Source organism: Marmota flaviventris, chromosome 15, assembly GCF_047511675.1.
Source record: "Marmota flaviventris isolate mMarFla1 chromosome 15, mMarFla1.hap1, whole genome shotgun sequence".
In the NCBI taxonomy this organism is placed as follows: Eukaryota; Metazoa; Chordata; class Mammalia; order Rodentia; family Sciuridae; genus Marmota; species Marmota flaviventris.
Genome location: NC_092512.1, coordinates 14,756,874 through 14,782,532, shown reverse-complemented (window position 1 = coordinate 14,782,532; position 25,659 = coordinate 14,756,874). Strand labels below are relative to the sequence as shown.

At 40.6% G+C, this 25,659-nt stretch overlaps 1 long non-coding RNA gene across 1 annotated transcript in view; it reads left to right on the top strand.

Moving 5' to 3' along the window:
* LOC114105924 (uncharacterized) overlaps window positions 1-25,441 on the top strand; it is a 106,418-nt gene extending 80,977 nt beyond the window's left edge. The window contains exons 2-5 of the long non-coding RNA XR_003585114.2: window positions 18,919-19,136; window positions 19,309-19,502; window positions 19,611-19,803; window positions 24,820-25,441. This is a non-coding gene — a long non-coding RNA (uncharacterized lncRNA). The remainder of the gene's footprint in view (window positions 1-18,918; window positions 19,137-19,308; window positions 19,503-19,610; window positions 19,804-24,819) is intronic.
* Window positions 25,442-25,659: the final 218 nt, after the last annotated feature.

Below are 25,659 nucleotides of genomic sequence, written 5' to 3'. Positions count from 1 at the left end.
CAAATAGAATAGTAATTATCAGCCAACATTTTTGGATGTTTTTCCTCTGGACTCTGGTTAAATGAGGCTCTTTCATTCTCTATTTGTGCAGCTGGTTATTTGAAATAAAATGCAGTATCTGACATATGACTCGGTCAGCTTTCAAATTCTCAGATTCATCCCATTATTCTGATCTGAGAAATTGTGAAAATTGTTACTGTTTTTTGTTATGAAGTAATTTTTCTATTTTCTTCACCCATCTAGTTTTACATCAACAGTAGATATGAGTCCCAATTGGCTATCAATTTCTTCATCCAAATAATAGAATATGAGGTGTAAGTGACAATGACAGTTGACTATGTTATCTCACTTAGTCTTGTCCAGAATCATTTTCACTTATAGAGAAGAATTTTGTAAAAACAAAAAACAAAAAAAAAAAAAACAACACCTTAAAGATAAAGGGATGAATTTTGTCAGCATACTACCAAGAGTTCAAAAGGATGTCAATTTAGGAACCCCAATTTTGTTGCAAAAGGGATTTAAGGTAACTTGCATAATACAGAGCAAGCTGTTACAGGTTAAAATTAGGAGTAAATGAATAAGGAGACAAGGCAGAATCTGAGAATAGCAAGGATCACACTAAATGTGCATATTATAAATATGTTCTAAAAATTATTTTATAAGAGTTGGCAACCAAAAGGAAATTTTTAAACCCCTGCTTGTTACACAGTTCAGTGTTTATAAGCTATAAATACATTTGTTCTCTTCTGATTGAAGCCAAGCATTGAGACCAGATCTCATGCCCAACTCTCCATTTAACCTCACCTGACCTTTGTCTTCCACAATAATCAGGTGAAGTGTTTTCTTACACTTATTATGAGTTTGTCTGTTCAGCCAGAGGGCCATGGGAGACCTACCCCTCTAGCCTGTCCATTGTGTAATGTGTCAGGAACTATCAGGAACACATGGCACATTAACCAGTGACAAGAATAGCGCAAGGAAATAAAATATCTTTGTTCTTGAGTTTTGCAGAGTTGAACTACATCTCATGACTAGGTGATTAGGATCAGATGTGCCTCATTTGGCTTCCCACTGTGAAAAGGCTCCCACCAGTTTGTAAAAACCATCAGCCATCTCTATAAATCACCCCTAAATTAGCTTCCCAGCAAGATGGGCTTTAGACAAGAGTTCTCCATCTTCTTGATGAGTTGGCTCATTGAATAAAATCCCCTTCTTTGCCTCAACACTGTGTCTTTCAACTTAGCCTGTATTGTGGTAACAACTGAACTTGGGTTCCATAACATTACTGGGAGCATTTAGGAATTTCTCCCCAGGATCCTCAAGAAGAGCTCGGTGTGTGATATAATGTTGATGTCCTCAGCAGCACTGTGAGTAGACTAAGTGATGAGTACCGTGAGCCATTTCTTACAGTAACCCTCACCGTGGTCTGACAGTCTCCCACCAAGGCAGTTTAGCCAAAGTGCAAGGCAGTCAAAACAATTTCCTAAGAAACCAAGGGATAGAGTCAGGGATAGGCTTCGGTTGATAGTACCTAGTCTGGGGGTATAGTCCATGTCTGGTAGAATAGGGGGGTGACGTATCCTTCGTGATGTGTCTGTCTTGGCTGTGTCCCTCAGCAGAGCTTTTGATAATACTAGCCAGCAGTGTGTTCCATGTTGCATTAGTTGACAAGCTCCTGGAGAGCAGTTTGAGTCCAAGAAACCAGTTAAAAACAGACTCTAGTGCCTTAGCGGCCATTGAGCTTGGGTCTGGGCCAAAATGAGCCTTATTAGTTAATTTCTAGGAAGCCAAAAAGTTGAGCAAAATGAATTCAGACAACTTTGCTTTAAAACCTTATTTCCAGGTGTTTGGTCTTTGTTGGCACAGAGCTTCCTTGTGTTTATGTCTTCATAAATACATATGCTCTGGATGCTATCATTAGTAGGGCTTGGCACTAAAGGGAGGTGGTTCATCCTCCACTTGCTAAGGTCTCTGCTATCTTTTGAAGCATTTTGTTTACAGAGACCCCCTGATACTATCCAGTTCTTGGCCTCTAGGGACTTTGATCATTTTAGTTTCTGATGCTGAATAGTTTGTAGCTTCAATTTTCTCCCTTACAGAGCCCAGTGTTGCTTTCCTTATCTTGTAAGCCTTAGAAAACAGTACCTCTGGCTCTCCCCATGCTGACCCAGATCTTATCTCTCAAGGGTTTAGACTACATTGCAGAGACAGTTCCTTGCCTGGCAGGGTGGTGGGGAACTGGGGAGGAAGCGTTGAGCATATGCTCCCTCCTGGCTCTGTGTGGACATTTCCTTGGGCACCTTATACCCTGGTGTAGGCGGCACACTAGGTCATACAATATCAGGGATTGTTCCAAAGTTGGTCTCATCTAAAGGCAGATGAGAAGGTATTTTAAGACACTGACTAGTAACTCTGAAATCTCAAATCACTCTGCAAATAGGCACCAACTCTGCCTAAGATAATAAAGAGAGTGTTGGTGTGCCTGGCAGGGCCGCCTCTCACTGGAGTATGACTTGGAGAGGAAGTAGTTAGTGGTAAGTCAATCTTCCAAGCTGTAAGCCAGACAGTACTTTTTCTCAGGATTGCTTTGAGAACTTAAGGCATTAGCATAAAAGTGAAGTATCATCTTAGTATAGTGTCTCACACTCTTTGTATCAAGATATTTCATCAATTCTAATCTGTTTTCATCTTAAATTTCTGAAATCAAAGTGAAGCTTAAAAAATTAACATTTACTTTAATAACATATTTTATATTCTGTAGCATCTTAGGAGTGATATTAGATAAATAGCTAGAGAGATTAAAGATATCACTTTGCTATCTGAAACTATACCGATTCTTATATCAGAGTTAGTTAAATTAATAATTAAATCAAGAAAGGAAGCAATGAATTTCACCAGTAGAAGCTTTGGATCTACAACAGGTTTGAATACTGACTCCTACCATTTGAGCAATTATTTACCTTATTTAATGTCTTTCAACCTCAATATTCTCATCTGCATAATGGAGATAAATTTACATATAATAATATTTACTTAATAAGGATTAAAACAACATCTAGCGAGGGCTTGTCATATAGCAGATATTCCGTACATGAAAACAATGTGCTAAATTTTGTGACTATTGCAAAGAGAGATAGAAGTATAGTTTGTGATTATTTATTTTAGGCTCTGTGATTTACATTTTACATATGGTTATTTTAACCCCCGGAAAAACTGTAAGGAAATTTTAATACTTCCATTTAACTGGTTAAAAAAAAACAAACTGTAGGTCAGAGAAGTTGAATGACTTATTGAGGGTCAGTCTTGTTCTTAATGAGCTTATTCTGATTGGAGGAGGAGTGGTGTGTAACTGAAAATGGAAGAAGCTGTATAATGCAAAAGAAATAGCATGACGGCAGACTTGGTGTCTCCAATTGAGTAAATACAGATAAAAAGCCTCTTGAAATCTTGCTGGGTGGAGATGAACACAACACAGGATATAATGCCGTATGCTGCAGTAACAAGCAACCTACAAATTACAGTGGTTAAAACAGGAAGGTATATTTTTATCTTATGGTCCTCATAGGCTGGACATGTCTAGCCACCTAGGAAACCAGCTTGTGCAGAAGCCATCATCTCCGATGGTATTGGTTACTGTGCCAGAGAGATAATGAGCTCTGGGGAGTCTTATACTAATTTAATTGGTTACATGCTTTGGAATTGGATGCTGTGGCTCAGGGTCACTTGCACTTTTAAGTCACTGGAGAGAACAAGTTGTGTAACCCTGGTGAATATGCTGGGGTCAGGAAACTCAATTCTGCCATGAGCCTGGAAAGAAGGAGAGCTAGAAATAGTTGGTGGATGGAGGTAATAATGAGCACCATAGATTTTAAAGAGTTCTAACTCAACATACTTTTAAAGATTTATTTATTCTAAAATTTTTTTCTTAAAATTTTTTCTAATTAATAATTATACTTGAAAATTGTCCTCAAGGCAAGGATTTATGTGAATATTTACTGTTGGTATACCTATTACTTTAATCTGCTACCTGTGTACCTGAGATTATTCAAAGCCATCACTACTGATTTTCTTTCAAAACTTTACTAAGCACTCACTGGTAGCAACTGTACCTATGTAAGATCTTGCTTTTTATCTTCTCCTTTGATCTGGCATAATATCTCGGGTACATTTTTGTTCTCTACAATTTATTGAAAAATTGGTGTTTATTTAGCACATTTACAGGGCACCTTGGAATTGATAGAGCAATACATAATCATAGTAGAAGAATTTTGTCTGAGCATCTTTTTGGTTCTTAAGACCAGAACTTAGAGAGTGATCCTGAACTCCCTCTTGACCATATATGCAGATCATCTCAAGTTCCTGTTGACTTCACATTTTTAAGACAAGTGACTGCACAATAGAATCATCTGGAATCTTCAAAAACTACTGATGTTTGGGTTCCACCTCAAGAGAGTCTTATAGAATTGATTTCAGAAGATACACAGGTACTGGAATTTTTATAAGCTTTCAGGGGACTCTCATGGGGTCAAGTCTGAGATGCAAGAGGTCTCAGTTCTTCCTACCTGTCTTCATTCTCACTGTCTGCTGTGGTGAAAGTCCTTCTGATCTCTAATGCAAATTATTTTAGCCATCTCCTATCTGCTTCTCTTGACTTAGTCTGAGTCAGGAGTCGCAGTACTATGTTTTCATTTTACCCTGCACTTTCCTGCCAGCATTCCCATTACACCCCACACTTATGCAGACTGCATTGATATGCCCTCTTTATCTGAATCTGACCAGACTCTGAGCATCTTGAGGGCAGCAATCAAGATTTGCTATATGCCTGACATGTATTCCACATATGGCACACATGGTGTGCTCAGTAGATATTTATTAAATGAATATGAATGAGCGAAAACCTAAGCATTTAATAAATTGTAGTGGATAAAAATGTACCTGAGATATCACGCCTGATCAAAGGAGAAGATAAAAAACAAAACCTAGGTATTAAACCTAGTACAAAGATGAATAAGAGGACTATCTCTCATCAAGATGTTCATACTCTGCTGGGAAAAATGGTTATAGAAATAACCTACACTAAAAAAAGGCATAATGGATGGAGAAATTGTTCCCAAGTATGGAAATTAAATAAGATAGCAGGAAACATTGTCCAACTCTGTAAAGGGAATGGTGCTCTTTCATGATTTGATCGGGTAATGACATCACTGATCTATTATTTAAAATAGGAAAGATGAAGAAAACTGGTAATAGAATATAGAGGTAGTTTCATATTTGTCAGTTTTTTTGGTTTGTAGAGCTGGCGATCAAACCCAGGACCTTGTGTATGCTAAGCAAGTGCTCCACCACTGAGTTGCATGCCCACCCCTGCACATTTGCAGACTTTAACATTGCCTTTCATGTTGCAGGGTCACTTTAGTGACTGCTTCTTTTGTGTCTGCATGTACAGAGACCCCAGAGCACCTAGACATTTCCAGAGCCATCTAAGAAACTTATGGGAAAATGCTTGTGTAAATTTGTTTTTTGTTTGTACAAGTTTTCTCAGCTCCAAGTCACTCTTGCATTCTCTGTTATAAAATGCTGAGTTGATTTTGCAAATTAAATATCCCCTGTTATCAACTGGCTTCCCATTAGGTCCTGCCAGCAGGGGGGCTGAAGTTCTGGCAAAAGGGACTTGGTCTTGGCCCCCTGGCTGTTTCTGTCACTGTCACCATGGCAATAGCCCTTAACTCCCCTAGCATGAGTTGGCTTATGTCTTCAATTTCTTCTTCACACCCTGTACTGGCTTTCCTAGGGTTTCTCCCACTGTTTACAATGGTAACCCTAGGGTAGGACTCTGATGGTCACATACCCATCCCCAGGGCTGATTACTATTTGCTAGGAATAGAGGTTTTGTGATTGGCCAAGCCTCCCCAGACATGCCCACTACTGTGGCAGGGGCAGGGTGTGGCTTCTATTGGGAGAAACAAGAAAGAGTAGCCACTAGAGTGGGCTCTGAGGTGGGAGAACTGATCCCCAACTGCTGAGCAGTCTCAGTCACAGAGTGAGCACTACTCAGTCCCTGAGCAGCAGGGTTTCCCCTTTCATATAGGACTTCGCTCTACTCATGGCAATACTCAATTTTATTGCCACACCATCTCTCTAGAGCCTCCCTCTGTACCTGGCTTGGCATAGTCTCCAGAGTTTAAGACCCTACTGGGACCTGATAAACACAGGCACATTCAACATACGGAGAGAGCTAAGAAAAATGAATCAATAATTACTTGCTGGATTCCAGAGAGTCGTTAGAGATGGCATTTGAATCAAATACCAAAAAAAATCAGCAAGCATTTAGTGGGTAAAAAGGGGAGAGGGGAGTGTAGTGGATAATTCAGGCTATGAAAATAGCAAATGCAAAGAGGAGTCAAGGCATGAAAAGGCAGAATGGGTTTGGAGAATCATCTCCTGTGGCTGAGCATAACACGCATGGGGGTGGAGGGAGGTGCGTCTGGAAAGACAGATTGTGGCCAGATTGTGATGGGCCTGGGATCTATCAATTCTCTTGGAAAACATCTGCTTCCCAAGTGCTGGCCAAAGCTCCAACCACTTGCACACATACTTTCTGATGGGCTTCATTTTTCATGTATGCCTGGAGTCAGCTCGCTTCAAAGAGTAGAAGTCCAAGGAGAAGATACCTGGTAGGTGAAGACATTTAGACGTGGAATAGAGATTTTCAAATTTGTTACTTCAGCACATTTCAGATTTCAGCAAAATATCTTCAAGCTGTTGCAAAGCTGTAGCAAAGTGTTTTCATACCTGCATGTTTCCTTGCTCACTGCTGCTGTGACAGGCTCCACTGTAGCTCTAGATATAGCAGAAAATAGGACTGGGGATTCAGGTAAGAGAACAAACCTGCCTGAGGCTGACTCACGTGAAAATTGAAATATGTAAACAAAGTTTAGCTGCAATGGAGCGGTTGGAGTACAAATCGCTGCAGGCATTGGAACAATATAACCAGGCTGAAAGTGATGTGGGAACATACACATTATTTCAAACTGAAAAATGGAGAGCAAGGCAGAGGGAAAAAATAGCATTTTAGAAATGCATTTAGGGAAACATTATCAGGATGTGCACACTGCTGCATATCTTTCAGAACCACTGACAACTGATTTCCCCAGGCTGGGTTTAAAGCTGTTTATGATTATCTTCACCTTGCTTGTGTGGTTAATTAATTATACCTTTGCCTGGTAGCACCACCAGTTTGAGAAGAAGAGGCAGGATGGGGGTTGAGAGGAGAAGATGATTAAAAGCTTTTCGCTAACTCAAAATTGCCTGAGCTAAATGTCTCAGGGAAGGATGAATTGGAATTCTTCCTGGCTCAGAACTAGGTGGGCTTGACTCACTGTGAATTGCGGAAGTAACAGGGTGACCAACTCATCCTGGCTTGCTCTGTATTTTTCCACTTTTAAAACTGAGAATCCCCCTCCCCAGGCTGTTCCCATTTTCAGCAAAGCAAAACATTTGTCTCCTGAAAGAAGGGTGGTGATCTGGCTGACCTCAGCAAGTCATGTGAGCCAGGCCAAAGTTTGGGGAGGCTAGGGTTGCCCCAGGAATGTGTGTGGAGACATGAGGGTCAGACTAAATTGGAGGGATGATGCCCAGTGAGTCATAGAAATAGGAAAAAATATATTAAGAAAAACTAAGTGAGAACATAGTCCTCAGGATCCAGGAGAAATAACACTTCTAAATCTAAGCAGGTAACCCACCGTCTTGGGTGGAGTTGGGAGTTTATATTGGGCTGGGGGTCTAGGGAAGGATGGTGATGACAGGCAGACATACTTTTCTGGAGTGAGGTATCAAGTTTCTAGGTAGGTTTGCAGAGAAAGGAGTTTGGATCACCTGGAAGTGTCCATTAATGGCCTATTGGTGGAAGGATATAACTTGGAAACGAAGATTTTCTGCTCTGTGCTCAACTCTCTTTGCATGTCCTCCCTTTCCCAACATAGTGGGTCTTCTCTGCTTTCTTCAATAGGCTCTCTTCCCCCAGGGCTCTTGGACAGGTAGCTTCTATGGGTGCTCCTCCCACTCAGGCCAGCTTTCCTTACCCTTTCAGATTTAGTTCAGATGTCCTCTCTTCTCCCCTCTATTCCTCACTCTCCCCTGACTTCCTACTCTGGGACTCAAACTCCTCTCTGAGTAGAGTTCAGAGAGAGATCATGTCTTACATTTGTCTAGAGACACTCCAGGCAGCCAAGATTTGACCCCAGAAGATCAAATTACTTGCTGAATCCACAAAGGATTCTCTGGCCTATAGAAACCATGTCAAATGAGTGTGGATGATGAAACTGCATAGCCCTGTCAGAGCTCCAGAATCTTTTCATTTATTAGTCAAGAGTTATGGCTCCAGCCAAGGGATTTCTCTCTTTTTTTCTTCTTCTTTCTTTTTTTTTTTTAATTTTTTATTGTGGGTTGTTCAAAACATTACAAATTTCTTGACATATCATATTCCACACTTTGATTCAAGTGGGTTATGAACTCCCACCTTCACCCCATACCCAGATTGCAGAATCACATCAGTTACACATCCATTGATTTACATATTGCCATACTAGTGTCTGTTGTGCTCCGCTGCCTTTCCCGTCCTCCCCCTCCCCCCTCCCCACCTCTCCCCTCCCCTCCCCTCCTCTCTCTCTACCTCCTCCACTGTATAACCCTGAGGGTCTCCTTCCATTACCATGCAATTTCCCTTCTCTCTCCCTTTCCCTCCCACCTCTCATCCCTGTTAAATGTTAATCTTCTTCTCCTGCTCTTCGTCCCTACTCTGATCTTAGTTACTCTCCTTATATCAAAGAAGACATTTGGCATTTGTTTTTTAGGGATTGGCTAGCTTCACTTAGCATAATCTGCTCTAATGCCATCCATTTCCCTGCAAATTCTATGATTTTGTCATTTTTTAATGCAGAGTAATACTCCATTGTGTATAAATGCCACATTTTTTTTATCCATTCGTCTATTGAAGGGCATCTAGGTTGGTTCCACAGTCTTGCTATTGTGAACTGTGCTGCTATGAACATCGATGTAGCAGTGTCCCTGTAGCATGCTCTTTTTAGGTCTTTAGGGAATAGACCAAGAAGGGGAATAGCTGGGTCAAATGGTGGCTCCATTCCCAGCTTTCCAAGAAATCTCCATACTGCTTTCCAAATTGGCTGCACCGATCTGCAGTCCCACCAGCAATGTACAAGTGTACCCTTTTCCCCACATCCTCGCCAGCACTTGTTGTTGTTTGACTTCTTAATGGCTGCCAATCTTACTGGAGTGAGATGGTATCTTAGGGTGGTTTTGATTTGCATTTCTCTGACAGCTAGAGATGTTGAGCATTTTTTCATGTACTTGTTGATTGACTGTATGTCCTCCTCTGAGAAGTGTCTGTTCAGGTCCTTGGCCCATTTGTTGATTGGGTTGTTTGTTCTCTTATTGTCTAATTTTTTGAGTTCTTTGTATACTCTGGATATTAGGGCTCTATCTGAAGTGTGAGGAGTAAAGATTTGTTCCCAGGGTGTAGGCTCCCTATTTACCTCTCTTATTGTTTCTTTTGCTGAGAAAAAACTTTTTAGTTTCATTAAGTCCCATTTGTTGATTCTAGTTATTAACTTTTGTGCTATGGGTGTCCTATTGAGGAATTTGGAGCCCGACCCCACCGACTGTAGATCGTAGCCAACTTTTTCTTCTATCAGACGGCGTGTCTCTGATTTGATATCAAGCTCCTTGATCCATTTTGAATTCACTTTTGTGCATGGCGAGAGAAAGGGATTCAGTTTCATTTTGTTGCATATGGATTTCCAGTTTTCCCAGCACCATTTGTTGAAGATGCTATCCTTCCTCCATTGCATGTTTTTAGCCCCTTTATCAAATATAAGAAAGTTGTAGTTTTGTGGATTGGTTTCTGTGTCCTCTATTCTGTACCATTGGTCCACCTGTCTGTTTTGGTACCAGTACCATGCTGTTTTTGTTACTATTGCTCTGTAGTATAGTTTGAAGTCTGGTATCACTATACCGCCTGATTCACACTTCCTGCTTAGCATTGTTTTTGCTATTCTGGGTCTTTTATTTTTCCATATGAATTTCATGATTGCTTTCTCTATTTCTACAAGAAATGCCGTTGGGATTTTGATTGGCATTGCATTAAACCTATAGAGAACTTTTGGTAATATCGCCATTTTGATGATGTTAGTTCTGCCTATCCATGAACAGGGTATATTTTTCCATCTTCTAAGATCTTCTTCTATTTCTCTCTTTAGGGTTCTGTAGTTTTCATTGTATAAGTCTTTCACCTCTTTTGTTAGGTTGATTCCCAAGTATTCTATTTTTTTTGAAGATATTGTGAATGGAGTGGTTGTCCTCACTTCCATTTCAGAGGATTTGTTGCTGATATACAGGAATGCCTTTGATTTATGCGTGTTGATTTTATATCCTGCCACTTTGCTGAATTCATTTATTAGCTCTAATAGTTTCTTTGTAGAGCCTTTTGGGTCTGCTAGGTATAGAATCATATCATCTGCAAATAGTGATAATTTAAGTTCTTCTTTTCCTATTTTTATGCCTTTAATTTCTTTCGTCTGTCTAATTGCTCTGGCCAATGTTTCGAGAACTATGTTGAACAGAAGTGGAGAGAGAGGGCATCCCTGTCTTGTTCCAGATTTTAGAGGGAATGCCTTCAGTTTTTCTCCATTCAGAATGATGCTAGCCTGAGGCTTAGCATAGATTGCTTTTACAATATTGAGGTATGTTCCTGTTATCCCTAGTTTTTCTAGAGTTTTGAACATAAAGGGATGCTGTACTTTGTCGAATGCTTTTTCCGCATCTATCGAGATGATCATATGGTTCTTATTTTTAAGTCTATTGATGTGGTGAATAACATTTATTGATTTCCGTATATTGAACCAGCCTTGCATCCCAGGGATGAATCCTACTTGATCATGGTGTACAATTTTTTTGATATGTTTTTGTATCCGATTCGCCAGAATTTTATTGAGGATTTTTGCATCTAGGTTCATTAGAGATATTGGTCTGAAGTTTTCTTTCTTTGAAGTGTCTTTGTCTGGTTTAGGTATCAGGGTGATGTTGGCCTCATAGAATGAATTTGGAAGTTCTCCCTCCTTTTCTATTTCCTGAAGTAGCTTGAAAAGTATTGGTATTAGTTCTTCTTTAAAGGTTTTGTAAAATTCTGCTGTATACCCATCCGGACCTGGGCTTTTCTTAGTTGGTAGTCTTTTTATGGTTTCTTCTATTTCCTCAATTGATATTGGTCTGTTTAGGTTGTCTATATCCTCCTGACTCAATCTGGGCAGATCATATGACTTAAGAAATTTATCTATGCCTTCACTATCTTCTAATTTGTTGGAGTATAAGGATTCAAAATAGTTTTTGATTATCTTCTGTATTTCTGAAGTGTCTGATGTGATATTGCCTTTTTCATCCCGTATGCTAGTAATTTGAGTTCTCTCTCTTCTTCTCTTCGCTAGCATCGCTAAGGGTCTGTCGATTTTGTTTATTTTTTCAAAGAACCAATTTTTAGTTTTGTCAATTTTTTCAATTGTTTCTTTTGTTTCAATTTCATTAATTTCAGCTCTGATTTTAATTATTTCTTGCCTTCTACTTCTTTTGCTGTTGTTTTGCTCTTCTTTTTCAAGGATTTTGAGATGAAGTATGAGATCATTTATTTGTTGGTTTTTTCTTTTTTTAAGGAATGAACTCCAAGCAATGAATTTTCCTCTTAGAACTGCTTTCAATGTGTCCCATAGATTCCGATATGTTGTGTCTGTGTTTTCATTTATCTCTAAGAATTTTTTAATTTCCTCCTTGATGTCTTCTATAACCCATTGATCATTCAGTAACCTATTGTTCATTCTCCAAGTGATGTATGCTTTTTCCTTCCTTCTTTTATCGTTGATTTTCAGTTTCATTCCATTATGATCAGATAAGATGCATGGTATTATCTCTACTCCTTTATATTGTCTAAGAGTTGCCCTGTGACATAATATATGATCTATTTTTGAGAAGGATCCATGTGCTGCTGAGAAAAAAGTGTAACTGCTTGATGTTGGGTGGTATACTCTATATATGTCAATTAGGTCTAGGTTATTAATAGTGTTATTGAGTTCTATAGTTTCCTTATTCAACTTTTGTTTGGAAGATCTGTCCAGTGGCGAGAGAGGTGTGTTGAAGTCTCCCATGATTATGGTATGGTGGTCTATTAGACTCTTGAACTTGAGAAGAGTTTGTTTGACGAACATAGCTGCACCATTGTTTGGGGCATAAATATTTATGATTGTTATGTCTTGTTGTTGTATGGTTCCCTTAAGCAGTATGTAGTGTCCCTCTTTATCTCTTTTGATTAACTTTGGCTTGAAATCCTTCTTTTTTTTAATACCTTTTATTTATTTACTTATTTGCTTGTTTATTTATGTAGTGCTGAGGATGGAACTCAGTGCCTCACAGGTACTGGCAAGTGCTCTACCAATGAGCCACAACCCCAGCCCCCCCCCCCACAGGGCTTTTTCTCAGCACTATGAATCTTTGGTGGGAGTGAGGGATAGGGAGGTGGAATAAAAGGAGCCTGTGATGTCTATCTTAGAAGCAGTGTCCTTGGCCTCCACCCAATACATATGGGTAGGATCACACAAGTTGTGACAATCAAGACTATCTCTAGACCTTTTCAAATACCCCTTGCTAGTGGGCAGAGGGAGTCCCCAGGTTGAGAACCACTGCTGTAGTCTGAAGGATCTCTTACTCAATGCTGGCAACTAAATCCTAGTGTTCACAGCACTCATGGGTAGTAAGGCATCATGGCAGATGGACCCATGAACACCCATGGAGGATGTCAGATGAGTAGCACATTCCCCTCTATGACTCTTCCAGATGAACTGTGATCTGCCTTGGTCCAACTTCAGAGCACTTATTTGCTGTTTAAAGAGAGGATATTCCCTCATTCCACTGAAATTCAAAGGTGGAATTCAGAGTCAGGCTAATCCTATACTTGGACTACAGCTGAGATCCAATGTAATGGATGTGGCTGAATCTATTCTGTACCCTGTATCTGTTCTGTGCCACAGTCTGGCTGGGCACAATTCAGGAGCCACCTGTCAAAAGAAACAAACTTTATTTTTAGAACACACACACCGCACCACACAGCTCCTCAGGAAAACCCTCAGAGCCCAACTGCCACCAAGCTTCCCCCAAGCCTCTCAACCTCCCCACCTCCTCCTGCTCTTGAGGCTGATTGGCTGGGTTGCGTGGGCAGAGCCAAAAAAAGTCCCCCAGTGAGCAGCTCCGTGGTCTGAAAGGGCAGGGAAACAACCCAATGAGCATCACCGCAGAGGAGCCAATCAGTTGGCAGCTAGAAGTTTGCTGGGGCCGCTGTGAGCCAATCATCAGCTGGCAGCTGGAAGTTTGCTGGCAGCTGGAAGTTTGCTGGCAGCTGGAAGTTTGCTGGGGCCCCTTCGGCTGTGGCTCTTAACAGTTTGGGGCTTATAAGTACTCCAGAGGTGTGCCCAGTCATTTATTTTTAGTTTAATATTTTTGTATTCCTGCAATTTAGGGTCTAGAATGGAGTTTTGTACTAGACAGTTACTTAAAAAATGTTTATCCAATCAAAGTTAAAAGTCAACAGATTTTAGAAGTTTTGGTGGCCCAGAAACAAGATGGAGCTAACTGGCTTGACCCAATGGAAAAGAGAAGCCTCTTTATCCCTCACCCCCCTGTAAAATGTGTATTCAGTATGCGAAGCTATTCTTCACACCAAATCCTAAGTTTCATTTAGGAGTTACGGGAAATGAAGGATCTCACAAATGATCCCCATCTTGGACCTTCTGAATCCTCATCTGCATTTTAAGAGTCTTCCAGGTTATTCCTATGCATGTCAATCCTTAAAAAGCATGGCTTTAGATCACAGGCTGCCAGTGACTGGAACCAAGGTCCAGACCTTCCTCTTAGCTGTGCAACTTTCAGCAAGAGTTTGACCTCTTTGAGCCTCACTGTTTTTAATCTATAAAATGGGAATATAAATAGATATTATTTGCTAAGGTTATGAGGTTTAAATGAAGAAATTGAATATTGGGAACAAATCACAGCATCTGACTTCATAGAAATTTCTGTTTCTTCACTCAGGAAAAGTGTCAGGTTAGACTATGGGTAATCCATCACTTCCCATCAAACCTATAATTTGAAGATTGACTAAATCATTTGCTTTTGAACCAGCTATTGAGAATTATCCAACTAGTCTAGGTTAAGAAAAGTTTCTGCCCTTTTATAAACATGATGCATTTTAAACAAGTGTGTGTCTTGGGGGCCAAACTATGTAATAAGGTTAATGAGAAAAGAAGCAACAGAAATCTGTTTTCATCACTGTTAAGAACTTAAATCACAGCACAGGGGGAAACAGCTGCTCTGAAAGGCAGCCTAGAAGCAGATCAGTCGAAGCTGATTACCTATTAATGATCAGGTTTTAGCAGTGAGCCCTGGTGGAAAACCCACCAGCCTCTATTCAGCAAGCCTTCCACTGAGGTGGTGGTGTATACGAATCCCTTGATTGATGTAGAAAATTCAAAATAAATCCTTCCCCAGCACTCTGAGGGCTGTCATACATCACTGCTCTCTTATTTGTTTATGGAAAGGAAACAGGATCCTTCAGTAAGTAAACACGTGTAATATTTAATTAAACTCATGGCTGGACTCCATGTGTGGTGCTGGTCCTCACTTGGCAAAACCTGGACAGTGCATCCTGCCTCGTCTCTCATTCTCCTTCTCCTGGACCTTCCGCCTCAAAATGGGAGGAGTCCACGCTATGTGGATTTTACAGCAAGTGCTTCGGTGTCTTTAATAAATCCCATTTTCTTTATATAAGGATATTGGGGCCAAGAGCTTAAGTCACTTGTTCAATGGAGAACTGTGATTTAAACCTAAGTTAAGGTAACCCCATAGCCTATACTCATAACTGCTTCTGCAATATAACATTAAGCATTTTTAGTAAAATTTAAACATGATGTATGGTAGTGGTTCTCGAAGTTTGTCCCCAGTGTAGTGACATCAGCATCGCCTGGGAACTCGTTAGCCCTGTATATGCTCAGGCACTGCCACAGACCCATCAGAAGCATTAGGGTCCAGCTGCCTTCCAAGTGATTTCAGGTGGATGCTAAGAACCTGATTCAGGTAGTACGTCGGGTCTATGGTAGGCATTAAGGATTTAAAAAGTAAAAAGAGTCTTTGACCTTAGGAAGTTCAGAGTCAAGCAGAGGATACAAAGCCCACTTTCTTTATATAAGAGTATTTTAAGTGCAGTGAGGAAGGACACCTAGGAAATTTGGAAAGTGCCTGTAAAGGTGACTCACCTGGATGGGGCAGGAAAAACTTACTGGAAAATGTGGTGCTGGGACTGAGTCTTAAAGCATGAGAGGCTCTGGCCAGAGTGACAGGAGAGCGTGTTCCAGGTGAGGGGCCACATGAGCAGCAAGTGAAATGACGGATGAGTGCTGTCTGCGGAATGGCAGCTACTCGGGGTGTGGAGCGTGGCGTGTGATGAGGGACACAGTGGTGGTGCCTGCCTGGACGGGCCGCCCTTCATTGCTCTGCACTTTGACCCCCACCTGCTGAAGCACAGGAGTCTGACGTCTCAAATCCCTGGTTTGATGATTTTAAAGCCATTTGTCAATTTATGACATTTATGACTGCCCTGTGGTCCCGCATAAGGGATTCCATATATAACAAAGGCTTGTTCTTCATGAGCTATTGGGCACCCAGTAATTCTTGCCTCCTCCTTCTCATGAAGCCCTCACACCACTGACATCTGCTAGTAGATATCAAGCTGCCTGCCAGATAAAGTGTTTGACAAAGGCTCAGCAGGTAGGGATGTCACTCATACTTTACATCATGAATTCTAACTCAATTTTTTGTTTCCCCTGATAATCTATCCATGAATAATATCCTCACAGCCTAGGACTTTGGTCTACTTTCCAGATCAGTAATTTAGCATGGGCATGGGTCATATTTGAGCACTTAAAATCAAATAATGGTGCTACCCTCAACCTGGCAGTGTAAAGAATGTGGAATTGGGAATGGGAGACGTCAAGGTTTGAACCCCAATTCTGCACTTTCCATCTCTTTCCATTATACATATTTGAAGGTCTACTCATTTAATCTTGTGAAGCCTTGAGCCTTCTTCTTGGTGGTTGTTTTCCAAAGTTGCTACAATTTTTTAAATGTCTGAGAAGCTCCCCAGCAGCAGCCTTAGTTAGCCCTGAAGCCAGTGATTCCCAGGAGCTTGCTGAGGGGCTCACATAATGCTCACAGGGACACATTCATCTGGCTGCCACCCTCTCCATAAAAATAAAGCTTGACTTCCACTCTTCAGACCTCACAGATGCTCCTTTCATTGGTCCAGAACCGAATATGGAAGGTGATTCTGGGAAATGTGGTTGCTGCCTGTAGGAGGAATTGGTGGTGACATCCCTCAGCCACCATCCACCCTCAGCAGCCAAATGGTCTTCCTTAAGTTCCCACGGTGAACATTTCACAATCCTGCTTAAAATGGTTCAATGGCTTCTCATTTCTCTTAGGATAAACCCCAAACTCCTCCCCTGACCTGCAAGTCTTACTTGATCTTTGTCCTGGTACCCCTTCAATTGCATTCATTCCCACCTCCCCTTCTCTCATGACCCGCCAGCCAGATTGCCTTTCATCCTGCTTATTCCACAGGCTGCCTCAGAGTTCTTATCCTTACTCTTCTCTGTCTTGAATGTCTTTGTCTTTGATTTACCCTTGCCATTTGTCACTGCATCCTAACTACAGACGCCCACCCCCTGGCTGTCCCTCTCATTTCCTTCTGTGCAGGTTGCAACCTGCCCTTTTCTGTTTGTTTAGCTTTCGTCTGTCACACCCACTGGAAAGTGAACTCACTGAAAGCTGGTGCCATGCTGCCAATGATCTCTCTTGCTTCCTGTGCTGACCTAGTTATATCCTGGAATATATCACAGCCTCAAGTAATCACAGGCCGCAGATTCTTGAGTGCCCAACACCCTAAAGTCACTTAACAAAGGTACAAGAAAGGTAAGGGCTGGACCCACACAGTGCAACTGTTAAATGGTTTCGATAACTGCAGAGCCAAATATCCTAGTGCACTCTAAACATGAGAGCTTCCTGCTACTGATGTTCTGCAATTCTTCTCTCCCCTCACCTCTTGGGATAGCCAGAAATATCATTAATTTAATTAATTATAACTTAACCCTCACCTCCAAAGTTGTCAAAATCTTGATCAGCACCCATTGGTTTTTTAACTTATTTTCTGTGTGCCCATAACTCTTTGTTGCTATTTTCAATATAAGAGTCATCACAGCCTACTCCACCCATTGATCCATGATTGAAACCACCTCTACATTAAGTTAGTTGAGATCAGGAATTATGTCCAGTTTATCTTATATTTCCAAAGGTGAGCATGTAGAAGACCCTCAAGAAACATTTTTTGAATTACGGAAGGGAACTTCTAGGTAACTCTCAATTATAGGATCCCAAAAAGAACTTAGCTATGCTACTTGTAGATCCACAAGAATGCCAACTTTCTCTCCTGATTAATGTTGTTTTCCAAACAGTCATCTCATCTTTCTATTTACCCCTTGCTGTTCTTTGGTTTTGTCCTCCACATTATGCAGAGTGCATGCAGCTAGTTCTCAGTGAATCCTCATGAATAGAACAGACCTGCCTGGCATCCGGCTTTCTAGTCATCTTTCTGCAAATTTGATTTGCTTTATCACAATCAAATACTGCTATGAACATGTCATTCACATGTCCCTCCAAAGTCACTAATTGGCAGATAAATCAAGCTGAATTTTGTTAGAGTCTGTAAACAAGTCAAAATAACACCTGGCATTTTGCCAGGGGAATGTTAGAGTTCATAAACAAGTCTGGATGGTGCCTGGCAAAATGCCAGAGGGAGTGGTTTGAGAAGTAACAAAAGCGAGCCATTAAGTGTGGAGATTCCTTATTGGTTGACTGATGTATCTAGTTTATGCTAACTAGATAAGCTGTGTGGAATGTATAAATACTTCTCCTGTCCTACAATAAACGGCTCCTACTCCTGCTGTATCAACGAACACAAGTTCTTCGTCATCCCCCAGTTATTTTGCCCAGCCAGCCGGGCTCCGGCAGAATTTTCCATTAAATATGATTTAATTTGTGTCAGTATTCATGTTTGCATTTAACATGGGAAAACAGGTAAAACTGTTTGCCTCTGTTAAATGCAAACATGAATACTGCCACAAATTAAAGCATTAGCATCTACTTTTTTTAATTTAAAATAAATAAGAACTTGCTCAACTTAGAGCAGAAGCAGTTTTTACATTTTTAAGATAATAGTTTATATGCCTTGATGTTGTCTTAAGTACCAGAGGTTAAAAGTAGAAAATAAACCAATAATATCTACCAACTATCATAAAACTATCATTTGCCAGACAACTTGCAAAAAATTTTCTAAGCCTTGCCATTTTGAATGGCAAGGGATTTCCTCTGTATTTCACATTAGAAGAGTTTTCTTCTGATAGTCACAGAAATAATAGCTTTTCTTCTAGTAGTCACAGCATCTTCATTAAGGTGGGTACAATGACTTTAGGGTGTTGGGCACTAAATAATCTGTGCCTGTGATTTCTTGAAGCTGTGATATATTCCAAGAGGATATAACTAGGTCAGGACAGGAAGCAAGAGAAAACTAGAAGAACATTTCTTCTAGTAGTTATAGAAAGAATTAAACTATAGCTTAATTCTTTGTCTGACTTTAAAACCCATTTTCTTCCCCATTTTTGTAGCATTCCAGACCTTACTTAGTCTTAAAATGGAATGTGTTTTTTTATTTAATTATTTTTCTGACTAATATGCCTTAATTGTACATATCATCCTTAGTTGAAGGCAGGAATGATCATCAACCCACAGTGGGCTATCCATACGTGAGTGAGCCCAACCAAGAAGAACAGAGCATCTCAACTGAGCCCAGCCAAGGTGAACCAAACCTCAGCAGGTTACGCACAGGTAATGAGCCCAGCCAAGACCAGCAGATCAGACTAACTGAGCCCAGCTTGCATCAGCCAAGCCCTCATTGATCCACACACTCAAGAAAAATAGTAAGTGGTTGTCTAGGGCGTTTTTTTTTTTTTTTTTTTTCTCACAATAGCTAATTGATGCAACCATCTAATTAGTTCTGTATGTCTGCTTAGTAATAATGTTTACAACCATTTACTATGTTCCTACCATGTAAGAGACATAGTGCTAAACACTTTGTATTCATCATCCCAGATCTTTGTCAAAACCTGTGAGGATTCCACACATGGAAAAAAATGAAGCAAATAGAGATGAAATAAGTTAAGTTCACATAATTTGTGAATGGCAGAGCTGGGATTCCAAGCTAAGTCTCTCTTGATCCAAAGTTGTTCTTTTTCTTTGATACCATGTTTACTTCATTCATAATCTAGGACTCAGAAAATAATCAGGTATGTGAATGTAACTGTCAGTTAACCTCTGCTCCATTTTTTTTTCAACTGAAAACCAAAGGGTCCTAACTACAGTTTTGTTTTGTTTTTGCCTCCTACAATCAATAGTTCCATATTCCTAGCTATTTGAGGCAAGTTTGACTTAAAATGTGCATACAATTTAATGGTGATGATGGCAATGATGATGGTGATGATGATATCGAGACTCAATATCAAACAGATGAAAGAGGGACATATTGCCAACAACCAGAGCTAAGATGTTGCTGCAAGTGAACGTGGAATTCAGCTCTGGAATATCAAGGTAAGATGGCAGAGCTAATTAGGGTCACACATTTTTTTTTCTTAACTGACACACTGAATAATAAATTTTGAGTAACATAACTATAAGATCAAGTATCAGCAAAAATATCCACAGTGGCACATAAGCAAAAATCTATGTTGTTAGGCCCACAAAAAGCACTGAATATTCTTGTCAGCTTCTACTCTTGATCCTAGTACAAAGAAAAAAGTCAAAACTGTTGGAAGTTTTATATATAACTGAGGTTATTAATAGATCCAGGTGTGTTCGCTTTCTGTTGCTATAGAAAAATACCTGAGATAAAAAAAAAAACTGATAAAGAGAAAAGGTTTTTTTTTTTTTACTTACAAGTTTGCATTTCCAGTCCATGATCAGTCGATCCACTCTTTTAGGCTTCTGGCAGGGGAAAACTGCATCATGGAAGGAGCAAGTGGTAGAATAGACCACTCAAATCGTGGCAAGGAATTGGAAGAGGAAAAGGAAGAGGAAGACACTTGAGTCCAATTATCCCCTTACAGGGAATGTCCCCAGTGACCTCAATATCTACCTCTGGACCCTACCTCCTAGGTTCCCTGCTTCTCAATAATGCCCCCTTGGGGACCAAGCCTTTAAATACATGGGCTTTGTGGGGGGACATTCAACATTCAAACTATAGCAAAAGGACATGAAATTTTTCAAATCCCTAGGATTAAAAAGAAATTTTTACTTATGTTTGAAAATATCAAAAACTCAGCAGAAGTGTACAATGTTTGCATTCTCTCTCTCTTTCTACACACACACACACACACACACACACACACACACACTCACACACCCCCCCACACACACACACTGCATTGGCTTCTACAGTGATTTCCCAGAGATCCATTTTACACTGAGACAATGAGCAACACTTAAGCTTATCCACTCCTGTATAAAAGACACATACTTTTAGCTTTGGGATATAAAATGGTGATACAGGGCATTTAAAAATTATTTCAGAAGAGAAAGTACCATTTCATCAAGGATGCTGTTCCCAAGTCCTCTCCCTCCCATGGAATGACCTGGCCTTAGAACATATCTGTGAGAGGAAAATAGATTCCAGATAGTTTAGGGACTCAGTGGGAGGCTGGGGCTGACCATAAGAGACTTGGAGGAAAATGATCAACCAAGTGACATGAACTTTAGTGCTATAGCTAAATACACACCCAAATGAACACCTAAGAAATGACCTTGGTATGAAAAAGACAGATGAATTCAGTCTGGCAATAAATATAAACTAAGGGAAGGAAGAACTACCTAAATCTATAGATATCACATACACATAATCTCTCTCTCTCACTCTCACACACACACACAATATGACAATATTATGGGTTTTATAATATGGAGTTAATAATTAGGAGTTCAAAGATGAGACAATTATATGACAGAGGATAAGCAACAAAGCAATGCCATTATGGAAATAAAATACAAATTAGAAAAAAATAAGATATAGCAGAGAATTGAAATCAGTGGCCAAAAGCTTTGAGATATCATGTTGATTGTCAATTAAAAAAAGGGACAGTTTCCTGGAGATTTGACAATAGATAGGGCAGACAAAGACATGGAACTCTAGAATAATTTGTGTACTTGAAATAGAGAATTTGAAATAAAGGAAGAATTGAATATTCAGAACAAAATAGTACAATATGTTCCCAGAAAATAATGACTTATGTGAGACAGACCTGCTAGGCATTCAGACATAAAGAGAGAGCTGCTGATAATGAGGTGAATCTGATTTACCTCAAAGTTCTCTGTAGCGCCAATCAGTGCAGGAAGACAACAGAGATGTTCATACGACTCTAAAGGAAAAGGAAACATCAAATAGTACATTGCATACAGAGCAGCAGGCAGATATTCTCAAACACAAGCCCTTCTTATCAGAGGAATTGCTGGAACCCTGTCTACCAAGGAAACATTGTGTTCACTCAGGGATTCAAGAGATACATCTGGATGACCTATATTATTTTAAAATTAGCTTTGATGGCATTCATTGTGTTGTTATTATTAGTAGTAGTAGTAGTATCTTCACAGTTCAGCACCCTGTGACTTAGACCCATGGTTTGTGACTTTATTGGTAAACTCTGATCAGTCCATTTCCAGGTCCTAGCCAGGGATCTGGGCCCTCTTTCCTGTTCTAGAAACCCCATTTTCTTGGTGAATTCCACACAGCACTGAAGACCACTCAGCCCTGGCATTTCACCATTCACTAATGCCAGTGCTAACTGCTGTCCCATGGAGGGGTCCCTGTGTTTCCAAGGTAACCACCTCTGACCTCTCTTCTGTGCATGCTGGGTGGTGGGGAACATGCCCACCTCCCATATGGAGGCTGTAAGCTCCCTGAAGATGGAGATTGACTCACAGGTCTTGGGTTTTTACCACATATCCCAGATCTGGCCCATGGTAAGAGTGCTAGAGTCTTACGTTCACCTCCCCAAGCCCACTCCCCTGCTTATCTACTCTGCGTTGTTCTCTAAGAAACTGGCCTGTGAGGGTGGTGTCAGGGGAATCCCTTGCCCTGTGGTTCACACTTGATTCAACAAATGGGAAGCACAAACAAGAGAGAGAGAGGGATAAGGTGAGGTTGGGATGTTTTTCCATTGGCTGTGGGTTGACTCTGTCCCTATACTTAGGGACACAGATACCCTCTCGGAGTTGCAGGTACCAGTCTCTCCCCGTGTCTTTTCAGCCCTAGGAGTGGTAAAGGCTCCTGTTTCCAGCCCCAGGCAGGACACAATCCCCTGTCGGTTTCCATTGGCCACAAATTTATTAAATAAATTTTTTGAACTCTTTCCCACTAGTCTCTGACTACAGGTAGGTAGAATGTAATCAGTTGGCTTTAATACAGGTTATTGAGTAGATGGTAAAAATGGGATTGAATTTATGGGTACTTGCCATGAATAGTACTGAGTGTCTCTGATTTGCTGTCATTGTCGTGTGTGAGTGTGCCTGGCAGCTCATATGGGCACAAGGTGACAACAGGAGAGGGATAGGGTTGTCTGCTTGGGCAAAGAATAAGAAGGGTCAATCAGAATCCTGAGTTCAGCCAGCACCCAGGTACTGCAGGTGAGATCAAATTTGCTTGAGATAATAACGGGAGAGAGAAGGCGTGGACAGGTGACCACACGTGACATGTGGAAGGCCAGAGGCAGAAGTAACCAAGGGTAGAGCAGGTGAGGAAAGGACGGAAGGGCTTGGATGGGACCCAGAGAAGAAAGAGGTGGATCCACATTTAGGCAGAGAATGAGAATTGATAGTGCGGGCCTCAAAAATGTGGGTCTCTCTTCATCTTTTCACGTGTGACTTATTGAGACATGTGTATGAGTGTGTCTGAGCAAATTTACCAGTACTTGCACACATTTTTCATCACAATCATCACAAAACCCCTATATGGATATTTGCTCTGTCTCTGTCTCTAGCTCTCTGTGTGTGTCTCTCTCTCTCTCACACACACACACACACACACACACACACACACGAGTGCGTGACTCTACCCTAGAAGTTAATAGTTGGCACACACCTCTTAGAGTAACTGTAGAGACAATAGCTATGGTGTTTGTGGAATTCTCTGCTAGAAATTCTTTTCATGTTTGTTTCATACAAAATCAAATACATTGTGCTTCATTTCTATGCTGACCAATGTCTCTGCCATCATGATCTGTTTTGCTTCCTGCCTCTCCATCAACCTGCTGTGACTCCAGGAAGGGCCTTCTGTGTCCGCTCCCCTTTCCCACCGTTGTCCAGGGGCTGCGTGAGGCAGAGCTGACAAGGTTATGGCACTTCCTGTCATTTCTTCATTTAGGGCTTCTTTGTCATGCATGTCACCCTTCCACTTTTGAAGACCTTCTCAGAGTCGTTCTCCTAGGGCTCCATTGTAATGTCGCTCCTGATTGAACTATTTAAATAAATTCCCTTTTTAAGCTTGCTTTTTACCAAAATCACTCTTAATAACTGCTATTATCCTTTATAATTACAATCATCACTGGCTCAGAATAGCTCACAACATTAGCTTTCAGTCCAATAAACCCTGGCAACTCTATTTGGTGCAAGGTCTAGGTTGTTAGTAAGAAAATAGCTCTAAAGGCCAAAGTAGTAAAGTGGAAGGTTCAAAGCAACCCCATGCAGCTCTTGAGATTGGAAAGTACTATTCAAAACTCTTCTACAGTCTGTGAAGTGAGAGTACCTGCAATTAAATTCTGTCTCTGCTACCTACAGGCTTATGTCCTTAAGCAAGCTAGTTCACATTCCTATTCTTCTGTATCCCCATCTGTAAAATGGGTATAATAAAGCAACCATCCCCAAGAAATGTTTCTGTTGTCCCCATTCTGATTCATCTGTACCTAAGTTCTACCATTTGTTAAATATTTTGAATACCGCCCCTGCCACATAAGCACAAAATAACTATGATATCATTTGCATGAAAAGATTATACAGATAATCAATGTGAAGTTCTTATCACCATATAAGGCACCTAGATCTACATGGTAATGGTGGTTGCTATTATAATTATTTTTTGTTTCTGTTACTAATTCTCCAAAGTCAGATATATTTCATGCAGGTCACAGATAGGTTATCTGATGAAATCCTTATGTGAACTATTAAATTTGTGATTGTAATTCTATTTTATAGAAAAGTAAGATTTGTAGTGGTTGAATGAATTGGTGATGTCACAGAGCTCGCAAGGGGCAGAGATGGGATTTAAACCTTGACCTGGTTCTTGTATCTTTTAATTGCATTGCATTACTTTGGACGATAGAATGCCTTTATAAGACCTGATATTCACAATGGTAACAGTTATGGGTACCAACAATGGGATTATAACACCCTGGGCAATTACAGTGGATATTTTCAGTGTTTCGTTTTAATTAAAAAGTCATATCTTAAATGCCATAGGTTCAAATCTAGCTGTAAAAGGGAGAACCAATTGTCCTACAGCACAGAAAAGAGTAAAGCACAGAAAGACTAAAGTAAACAAACCTTCGACCTTCTCTTTTTTAGGGGATGCCATTGATGCGGTGGTGTGTCATCCAAATATTCCCTTCAGAATCAAAGTGCCCATTCCCCTGACTACTAGGAATGCAAGACTGCTAACCTCTCTCAGCTCAGCCTCCCTCTGAGCACTTCCGTCAGCTGAAGAGAACCAGTGTGTCCACGGTCAGCCTCCTTCCTTTGTATAGCCCACTCCCAAGGACTGGTTAATATGGAGTATTATATTTTATAGTAGAGAAAAGTATATCCCACACCCAAGGCCTGGTTAATATGGAGTATGAGGACAATTATTCTTTGGGCAGGAGGAGGGGCCACCAGCTGCTGAGTTCTGTAAAAAATCAGTCGAGTACTGTGTTCTGACTGGACCTCTTACGTCTTGCCTCTCTGCTTGGTCCTGCTGTTCACCTTAAAGCACTGCATTGTGTATTTCCTATACACAAATCAGTGACTCGCTGTCTATTTCCCAGGAAACCTGAATTGCAGTATGGGATGAGACATACATCTCTGCCCTGGCAGCCCCCTCAGTTAATTTCCATATTTCTAAGCAGTTTCCAGAGATTTGTCCAACACTGATTGTAGAATCAGTAAATATATTAAGACGTAATTAATAGCAGGATTACTTTCATATGCATCAGAATGGAAATATTTTATTGATTTTTCAAGGGGGCAATTTAGCAGTTGTTGGAGGATGTCTCGGTGGTCTAGGCTGAGATCCAGGTCTGAATGAGCATATCCCATTAACATCGTTTCATCTCCAGAGTCCTGAACGCTCAGGACAGCATGCAGACAACTGAATACTGCCAAATGGTGAAGCATTAGGCCTCTGCTAGGTGTTGAAGATGCTCCTCC